Source organism: Arachis ipaensis, chromosome B5 (genome assembly GCF_059453495.1).
Source record: "Arachis ipaensis isolate K30076 ecotype BB chromosome B5, ASM5945349v1, whole genome shotgun sequence".
NCBI lineage: Eukaryota > Viridiplantae > Streptophyta > Magnoliopsida > Fabales > Fabaceae > Arachis > Arachis ipaensis.
This window is the reverse complement of record NC_142440.1, coordinates 77,569,582-77,578,405: the sequence shown is the minus strand read 5'-3', so window position 1 is coordinate 77,578,405 and position 8,824 is coordinate 77,569,582. Positions and strand designations below refer to the sequence as shown.

At 38.3% G+C, this 8,824-nt stretch overlaps 1 non-coding gene across 1 annotated transcript; it reads left to right on the top strand.

Annotated features, from left to right (window-relative positions):
* Window positions 1-6,750: 6,750 nt before the first annotated feature.
* LOC148564688 (small nucleolar RNA R71) lies at window positions 6,751-6,858 on the top strand. The gene has a single exon (XR_015885538.1). It is a non-coding gene; the product is annotated as a small nucleolar RNA R71 (small nucleolar RNA).
* The last annotated feature ends 1,966 nt before the right edge of the window (window positions 6,859-8,824 follow it).

Sequence of the window (8,824 nt, the reverse complement as noted above, 5' to 3'; positions counted from 1 at the left end):
GCCAGAACTGGCATAAAAGCTAGAGTTAAACACCCAAACTGGCATAAAAGCTGGCGTTTAACTCCAAGAAAAGTCTCTACATGTGAAAGCTTCAATGCTCAGCCCAAGCACATACCAAGTGGGCCCGGAAAAAGATTTTTGCATTAATTACCTATTTCTGTAACCCTAGGCTACTAGTTTTCTATAAATAGGACCTTTTGCTATTGTATTTTCTTCCTTGAATCATCTTTTAATCATGTTTTGATGATTGAACTCTCTTTGGGAGGCTGGCCATTCAGCCATGCCTGAACCTTTTGTTCTTATGTATTTTCAACGGTGGAGTTTCTACACACCATAGATTAAGGTGTGGAGCTCTACTGTTCATCATGAATTAATACAAAGTACTATTTTTTTCTCTTCAATTCACGCGTACTTCTTCTCCAACATATACTCTCGTACTTAATTCAGTTAAGTCAGAATGAAGGGGTGACCCGTGACAATCACCCAATCTTCGTTACTCGCTTAGCCAAGGTCGCGTGCCTGACAACCACAAAGCGATCTACATGATGTTCAACGTAGTCATTGGACGACAACTGGAGTATATTCTCTTGGGTTTCTAATCTAAGATTAAAACCTTCGTGGTATAGGCTAGAATTATTGGCGGCCATTCCTGAGATCTGGAAAGTCTAAACCTTGTCTGTGGTATTCTGAGTAGGATCTGGGAAGGGATGACTGTGACGAGCTTCAAACTCGCGAGTGTTGGGCGTAGTGACAGATGATTAGCCGTGCGGTGACACTGCATTTGGACCATTTTCACCGAGAGGACGGGAAGTAGCCATTGACAACGGTGATTGGTGCGCAGAAATCGTGACGGTTCCATTCCATGGTAACGGCGCTGAAAACTTTATACGCACGTTCATAATCTTAATTCTTTGTCACAACTTCGCACAACTGACCAGCAAGTGCACTGGGTCGTCCAAGTAATAAACCTTACGTGAGTAAGGGTCGATCCCACGGAGATTGTCGGCTTGAAGCAAGCTATGGTCACCTTGTAAATCTCAGTCAGGCGGATTCAAATGTATTAAGAGATTATAGTATACTAAAAGATAATTAAAATAGGATAGAGATACTTATGTAATTCATTGGTGAGAGTTTCAGATAAGCGTGTATAGATGCTTTCGTTCCTCTGAACCTCTGCTTTCCTGCTGTCTTCATCTAACCTTTCCTATTCCTTTCCATGGCAAGCTTTATGTAGGGCATCACCGTTATCAATGGCTACATCCCATCCTCTCTGTGAAAAGGGTCCAATGCGCTGTCACTACATGGCTAATCATTTGTCGGTTCTCGATCATACTGGAATAGGATTTACTATCCTTTTGCGTCTGTCACTATGCCCAGCACTCGCGAGTTTGAAGCTCGTCACAGCCATCCCTTCCCAGATCCTGCTCGGAATACCACAGACAAGGTTTAGACTTTCCGGATCTCAGGAATGGCCATCCATGGGTTCTAACTTATACCATGAAGATTCTAATATCTCGGACTCGGTCCTCTGTATTAGATATCCAAGAGATATTCCTTCTAGCTTGTTTGCATGTAGAACGGAAGTGTTTGTCAATCACGCGTTCATAAGTGAGAATGATGATGAGCGTCACATAATCATCACATTCATCATGTTCTTGGGTGCGAATGGATATCTTAGAGAAGGAATAAGCTTGAATTGAATAGAAAAACAGTAGTACTTTGTATTAATTCATGAGGAACAACAGAGCTCTACACCTTAATCTATGGTGTGTAGAAACTCTACCGATGAAAATACATAAGTGATGAAGGTCCAGGCATGGCCGAGAGGCCAGCCCCCAAACATGCTCTAAAGATCAAAATATAATCCAAAGATGTAAATACAATAGTAAAAAGTTCTATTTATACTAAACTAGTTACTAGGGTTTACAGAAATGAGTAAATGATGCAGAAATCCACTTTCGGGGCCCACTTGGTGTGTGCTTGGGCTGAGCATTGAGCTTTACATGTGTAGAGGTCTTTCTTGGAGTTGAACGCCAGTTTGTAACCTATTTCTGGCGTTTAACTCTACTTTGCAACCTGTTTCTGGCGTTTGACTCCAGAATGCAGAATGGAACTGGCGTTCAACGCCTGTTTACGTTGTCTATCCTTAATCAAAGTATGGACAATTATATATTTCTAGAAAGCCCTGGATGTCTACTTTCCAACGCAATTAAGAGCGTGCCGTTTGGAGTTCTGGAGCTCCAGAAAATCCACTTTGAGTGTAGGGAGGTCCAAATCCAACAACATCTGCAGTCCTTCTTCAACCTCTGAATCTGGTTTTTGCTCAAGTCCCTCAATTTCAGCCAGAAATTACCTGAAATGACAGAAAAATACACAAACTCATAGTAAAGTTCAGAAATGTAAATTTTATTTAAAAACTAATAAAAATATATTAAAAACTAGCTAAATCATACTAAAAACTATGTAAAAACAATGCCAAAAAGCGTATAAATTATCCGCTCATCACAACACCAAACTTAATTTGTTGCTTGTCCCCAAACAACTAAAAATCAAATAGGATAAAAAGAAGAGAATATACTATAAATTCCAAAATATCAATGAAACTTTGCTCCAATCAGATGAGCGGGACTTGTCGGTTTTCGCCTCTTGAATAATTTTGGCATCTCGCTTTATCCATTGTGGTTCAGAATGATTGTCATCTATAGGAACTCAGAGTTCAGATAGTGTTATTGATTCTCCTAGTTCAGTATGTTGATTCTTGAACACAGCTACTTTATGAGTCTTGGCCGTGGCCCTAAGCACTTTATTTTCCAGTATTACCACCGGATACATAAATGCCACAGACACATAACTGGGTAAACCTTTTCAGATTGTGACTCAGCTTTGATAAAGTCCCCAATTAAAGGTGTCCAGGGTTCTTAAGCACACTCTGTTTTTGCTTTGGACCTTGACTTTAACCGCTCAGTCTCAAGTTTTCACTTGACACCTTCACGCCACAAGCACATGGTTAGGGACAGCTTGGTTTAGCCGCTTAGGCCAGTTTCAAGGATGAATTCGAAACCATGTACTTCTTGTTCTTTTGTAATTAAAACAGTTTTCATTTAAGAGAGGTGATGGATTCATATTCATAACTTTAAGGCATAGACACTTAGACACTAATGATCATATAGTAAAGACACAAACATAAATAAAACATAAAGCTCAAAAATCAAAAAACAGGAAAATAAATAAACAAGGAGATTAAGGAATGAGTGCACCTTAGTGAGGGTGGCGTCTTCCTCTTCTTGAAGAAACAATGGTGCTTTTTAGCTCCTCTATGTCTCTTCCTTGTCTTTGTTGCTCCTCCCTCATAGCTCTTTGATCTTCTCTAATTTCATAGAGGATGATGGAGTGCTCTTGATGCTCCACCCTTAGTTGTCCCATGTTGGAACTTAATTCTCCTAGGGAAGTGTTGATTTGTTCCCAATAATTCTGTGGAGGAAAGTGCATCCCCTGAGGCATCTCAGGGATTTCATGGTGAGGAATCTCCTCATGCTCATGTTGAGGTCCATGATCTCTTATTTGCTCTATCCTTTTCTTAGTGATGGGCTTATCCTCTTCAATGAGGATATCTCCCTCTTTGTCAATTCCAGCCGAATTGCAGAGGTGGCATATGAGGTGAGGAAAGGCTAACCTTGCCCAAGTGGAGGACTTGTCAGCTACCGTGTAGAGTTCTTGAGGTATAATCTCATGAACTTCCACCTCTTCTCTAATCATAATACTATGGATCATGATGGCCTGGTCTATAGTAACTTCAGACCGGTTACTAGTAGGAATGATTGAGCGTTGAATGAACTCTAGCCATCCCCTAGCCACTAGTTTGAGGTCATGCCTTCTTAATTGAACCGGCTTGCCTCTTGAGTCAATTTTCCATTGAGCTCCTTCCTCACATATGTCTATGAGGACCTGGTCCAACCTTTGATCAAATTTGACCCTTCTTGTGTAGGGGCGTGCGTTCTCTTCCATAATTGGCAAGTTGAACGCCAGCCTTACATTTTCTGGACTGAAATCTAAGTATTTCCCCCGAACCATGGTGAGCCAATGCTTTGGATTCGGGTTCACACTTTGATCATGGTTCCTAGTGATCTGGATACTCATTCTTTTTAAGCTTGAAAGGAACTTCAGGGATCACTTTCTTCTTGGCCACAACTTCATAGAAGTGGTCTTGATGGACCTTTGAAATTAATCTCTCCATCTCCCATGACTCAGAGGTGGAAGTAATTGTCTTTCCTTTCCTCTTTCTAGAGGTTTCTCTGGCCTTAAGTGCCATTAATGGTTATGGAAAAATAAAAAGCTATGCTTTTACCACACCAAACTTAAAATGTTTGCTCGTCCCCGAGCAAAAGAAGAAAGAAAGTAGTAGAAGAAGAGAAATGGAGGAGAGGGAGAGAGAGGTATTTTCAGCCAAGGGGTGAAGATAGGGTTGTGTTGTGTGAAAATGAAGAAGGAATTAGGGGTTTATACAGGAGTGGGGGGAGGGTTAAGTTTCGGCCATTAGGGTTGGGTTTGGGAGGGAAAATATTTTAAATTTTGAAGGTAGGTGGGGTTTTTGGGGAAGAGAGGATGGATGTGAGTGGTGAAGAGGTGATGGGAAAGAGTGATTGAGTTGATTGGTGAAGGGTATTTGGGGAAGAAAGTTATAAAAAGGTGTGAAGAGGAGAGAGAAGAAGATGTGGGGATCCTGTGAGGTCCACAGATCAAATGGGGTCAAGGACTTAACATCCCTTCTCCAATTTGGCGTGTAAAATGCCCTTGCTGTGCAATCCTGGCGTTTAACGCCAGACTGTTGCCTGTTTCTGGTGTTAAACGCCCAAATGTAGCTTGTTTCTGGCGTTTAACGCCAGGTAGATGCTTGGTTCTGGCGTTAAACGCCAGCTTGGTGCTTGTTTCTGGCGTTAAATGCCAGACAGATGCTTGTTTCTGGCATTTAACGCCAGCATGCTTCTCCTCCAGGGTGTGCTGTTTTCAATGTTGTTTTTCATTCTGTTTTTGATTTTTCAGTAGTTTTTGTGACTTCACATGATCATCAACCTAAAGAAAACATAAAATAACAATAAATAAATATAATTAGATAACATTGGGTAGCCTCCCAACAAGCGCTTCTTTAATGTCAATAGCTTGACAGTGAGCTCTCATGGAGCCTCACATATGTTCAGAGCAAGGTTGGAACCTCCCAACACCAAACTTAGAGTTTGAATGTGGGGGTTCAACACCAAACTTAGAGTTTGGTTGTGGCCTCCCAACACCAAACTTAGAGTTTGACTGTGGGGGCTTTGGTTGACCTGCAGTGAGAGAAGCTTTTCATGCTTCCTCTCCATGGTTACAGAAGGAGATTCTTGAGTTTTAAACACAAGGTTGTCCTCGTTTAGTTGAAGGATCAATTATCCTCTGTCCACATCAATCACAACTCTTGCTGTGGCTAGGAAGGGTCTTCCAAGGATGATGGATTCATCCTCATCCTTCTCAATGTCTAGGATTATGAAATCAGCAGGGATGTAAAGGCCTTTAACCTTTACTAGCACGTCCTCTACTTGTCCATAAGCCTATTTTCTTGAGTTGTCTGCCATCTCTAATGAGATTCTGGCAGCTTGCACCTCAAAGATTCCCAGTTTCTCCATTACAGAGAGTGGCATGAGGTTTATCCCTGACCCCAGGATAAGAACTTTCCAGGATCCTGTTTCTTCTGAGGCAATCTCAGTTGATCCAGATCACTTAGTTCATTGATGAGCAAGGGAGGTTCATTTTCCCAAGTCTCATTACCAAATAATTTGGCATTCAGCTTTATGATTGCACCAAGGTACTTAGCAACTTGCTCTTCAGTAACTTCTTCATTCTCTTCTGAGGAAGAATACTCATCAGAGCTCATGAATGGCATAAGGAGGTTCAGAGGAATCTCTATGGTCTCTAGATGAGCCTCAGATTCCTTTGGTTCCTCAGAGGGAAACTCCTTATTGATGGTTAATTCAATGACCTTGCACTCTCTTTTTGGATTCTCTTCTGTATTGCTGGAGAGAGTACTAGGAGGGGTTTCAGTGACCCTTTTACTCAGCTGGCCCACTTGTGCCTCCAATTTCCTAATGGAGGACCTTGTTTCATTCATGAAACTTAAAGTGGCCTTAGATAGATCAGAGACTATGTTTGCTAAGCTAGATGGATTCTGCTCAGAACTCTCTGTCTTTTGCTGAGTGGATGATGGAAGAGGCTTGCTGTTGCTGAACCTGTTTCTTCCACCATTGTTAAATCCTTGTTGAGGCTTTGTTGATCCTTCCATGAGAAATTTGGATGATTTCTCGATGAGGGGTTATAGGTGTTTCCATAGGGTTCACCCATGTAATTCACCTCTGCTATTGCAGGGTTCTCAGGATCATAAGCTTCTTCTTCAGAAGAGGCCTCTTTAGTACTGTTGGATGATTCCTTCAATCCATTAAGACTCTGAGAAATCATATTGACTTGCTGAGTCAATATTTTATTCTGAGCCAATATGACATTCAGAGTATCAATTTCAAGAACTCCCTTCATAGGCGTCCCATTACTCACAGGATTCGTTTCAGAAGTATACATGAACTGGTTATTTGCAACCATGTCAATGAGTTCTTGAGCTTCTATAGGCGTTTTCTTTAGGTGAATGGATCCACCTGCAGAATGGTCCAATGAAATTTTAGATAATTCAGAAAGACCATCATAGAATATATTCAGGATGGTCCATTCTGAAAGCATGTCAGAAGGACACTTTTTGGTCAGTTCCTTGTATCTCTCCCAAGCTTCATAGAGGGATTCTCCTTCTTTCTGTCTAAAGGTTTGAACATCCACTTTAAGCTTGCTAAGCTTTTGAGGAGGAAAGAACTTGCCTAAGAAAGCCGTGACCAGCTTATCCCAAGAGTTCAGGCTATCCTTGGGTTGAGAGTCCAACCATATTCTAACTCTGTCTCTTACAGCAAATGGGAAAAGCATAAGCCTGTAGACCTCGGGATCAACTCCATTGGTCTTAACAGTATCACAGATCTGCAAGAATTCAGTTAAGAACTGAAAAGGATCTTCTGATGGAAGTCCGTGAAACTTGCAGTTCTGTTGCATCAGAGAAACTAATTGAGCTTTAAGCTCAAAGTTGTTTGCTCCAATGGCAGGGATTGAGATGCTTCTTCCATGTAAATTGGAATTTGGTGCAGTAAAGTCACCAAGCATCTTCCTTGCATTGTTATTATTTTCGGCCATGTTTTCTTCTTTTTCAAAAATTTCTGTCAGATTTTCTCCAGAGTTGTGCTTTGGCTTCCCTTAGCTTCCTCTTTAGAGTCCTTTCATGTTCAGGATCAGCTTCAACAAGAATGTTCTTATCCTTGTTCCTGCTCATATGAAAAGGAAGAAAACAGAAAAGAAAATATGGAATCCTCTATGTCACAGTATAGAGATTCCTGTATGTGAGTATAAGAATAGAAGAAGAGAAGAAGAGAAATTCGAACACCAAGAGGAAGAAAGGGTTCGAATTTTGAGATGAAGAGAAGTGTTACTAAATAAATAAATAATTAGAAGGAGATGAGAGAGAGGGAATTTCGAAAATTAATTAAATTAAACATAAAATTTAAATTTTGAAAATTAAAATTGAAATCAAATTAAATTAAAATTTAAAACAATTAGTTAATTAAAAAAAAGAAATTTGAAAAAGGGGGAAGGGATTTTCAAAAATTAGAGAGAGAAAATTAGTTAGGTAATTTTGAAAAAGATATGATTGAAACAAAAAGTAAAGTGGTTAATTGAAAAAGATTTGAAAATCAAATTTGAAAAGATAAAAAGTTAGAAAAGATTTTGAAATTAAATTTTGAAAAAGATGAGATTGAAATTTAATTTGAAAAAGATTTGAAAAAGAAATTAAAAAAGATTTGATTTTGAAAATTAAAGTTGATTACTTGACTAACAAGAAACTAAAAAGATATGATTCTAGAGTTTAAAGATTGAACCTTTCTTACTAGGCAAGTAACAAACTTAATATTTTTTTGAATCAATCACATTAATTGTTAGTAAATATTTGAAATTATGAAACAAAATAAGAAAAAGATTTTTGAAAATCATTTTGGAATTTTCGAAAATTATGGAAGAAAAATGAAAAAGATTTGATTTTTGAAAAAGATTTGAAAAAGATAAGATTTTTAAATTAAAAATTTGATTTGACTCATAAGAAACAACTAAATTTTAAAAAGTTTTGAAAAACTCAACTCAAATTTTCGAAAATTTATGAGTGAAAAAGGGAAAGATATTTTTTTAATTTTTGAATTTTAATCAAGAAAGAGAAAAACATAAAAAAGACTCAATGCATGAAAATCTTGGATCAAAACATGTGATGCATGCAAGAACACTATGAATGTCAAGATGAACACCAAGAACACTTTGAATGTCAAGATGAACACCAAGAACTTATTTTTGAAAAATTTTCAAGAAAAGAAAACATGCAAGACACCAAACTTAAAAAATTTTTATTCTTTAGACATTAATGTTTCAAGAATGCATATGAAAAACAAGAAAAGACACAAAACAAGAAAATATGAAGATCAAACAAGAAGACTGGCCAAGAACAACTTGAAGATCATGAAGAATGCAATGCATGAAATTTTCGAAAATAATTAAAAAGATGCAATTAACACCAAACTTAAAACTTGACTCTAAACTCAAACAAGAAACACAAAAAATATTTTTGATTTTATGATTTTATAATTTTTTTTTTATTTTTCGAAAATAAGAAATAAAGAGCTTAAAATTAAAATAAAATTACCTAATCTGAGCAACAAGATGAACC